The sequence below is a fragment of the Oncorhynchus clarkii genome, chromosome 16 (assembly GCF_045791955.1).
Source record: "Oncorhynchus clarkii lewisi isolate Uvic-CL-2024 chromosome 16, UVic_Ocla_1.0, whole genome shotgun sequence".
Taxonomy (NCBI): Eukaryota; Metazoa; Chordata; class Actinopteri; order Salmoniformes; family Salmonidae; genus Oncorhynchus; species Oncorhynchus clarkii.
In genome coordinates, this window is record NC_092162.1 from 53,998,614 (window position 1) to 54,000,251 (window position 1,638).

Here is a 1,638-nt window from a genome sequence, read left to right on the forward strand (position 1 = left end):
GATTTCAATTTCTTGCTGAAATGAGTTACTTTTCTTAAATGATTTTCTGTTTTGGCCATTGCAGTCATTACACCCAGCAATGTCAAACTGAAAGGCAAACGCTATTACACCAGGGGTGCATTTCAGTATTCCAAGGTGGTTTCTTCTCCTCGTTCCCTCTCCATCCGCTGTAATCTAACCAGTTTTTTCATGTCAGTGAGAATGAAGGAAAGGAAATGAGAAGAAACCACCTTGGACTATTGAGATGCACCCCTGGTGTCATAGCATTTGGAGAGGTGGAGACAAGGAGAGGTGGCCATTTTGGATGATTGAGATGCAGTTCAAGGCATATCTTGAAAAAGCCAATAGAGGGCAGCAAGGTTACTTTATTTTGTTTTTCTTCAGAAAATTACATTCCTCCCTCAATGTCTGTCCCAGTCGCCCAGATGCCAGTGTTCTTTACCACACTATTCCCAGTACGCCCCATTCTTCCAGCCTTTGTTTTATACTGTGTAGTAGTGGCCACATTTTCAATCAGCACATGGTGCCACTTTTGTTCACAGGTTCTTCCCCATTTCGCATAGCAAAAAGACTGAAGAGAGTGAGCATGGACATCCGGGGTGCCAGTTGGCAGATTTTGGTTATGAATGGTGCAGTTGTGTAGTGCATTTGAATGAGTCAGGTCAATGCTGTGGGAGTATAGATTATAATTATTTTAGATTAGTACAGTGTAATTTGTGAACCCTCCCCTATCCATCCTTAACAACCCTAGCACTGGAGTTCTTTAATTATTTAACTACAATCCCATGATAGAATAGACCTAATTAACTTGATATACCACACAGCCCTAAAAAAAATTACTAAAATATGCCATTTAAAAAAAACACCCCCTTCTCCCCAGATAGTATCAAACATGTCATAAAAATAGAATGACAAGAATGGCAAAATGTGTAGAACAGCAGGAAATTAGCATTAAAACTGCTAGAATAGCACGAGGTTAGCTATAAAATTGCACCATTTTCTCTCTGCCGCATAACAATATGTTTACAATTGCAGGAAATTTGCTTTAAATCTGGAACATTTTCTCTCAGCCTCATGGCAAAATGTTTAGAATAGCATGAGATTATAAAATGTTTCTCTCAGCCTCATGGCAAAATGTTTAGAATAGCATGAGATTATAAAATGTTTCTCTCAGCCTCATGGCAAAATGTTTAGAATAGCATGAGATTATAAAATGTTTCTCTCAGCCTCATGGCAAAATGTGTAGAATAGCAAGAGATTATAAAATGTTTCTCTTTGCCCCCTGTCAAAATGTGTAGAGTTGTAGAAGTTGGCTGTTTCCCCAACAACAAAATATTTCTGACTACTACTGTACCAATGGAGAACATATTATAGGTAATGACCTACAGTAGACCTGTATGCAATCATCCACTTTCCCCTGGTCTTTGACAGCACTAGCAGAGAGTAGTAGCCTTCTACATCTCAACATGGCCGGCCCCCTGCTGTCGCCTGGCCCTTCCGTAGGAGCGACAGTGTGGGGAGGCCTGTGACGCGTAGTGGCGACGGGGGCGTGGCAGTTAAAGTCCAATCCACTTGGCCTTGGCAACTCCGCCTCCCCCATTTCGTCCATGCGTAACTGTTTTGGATGTAGCATACTTT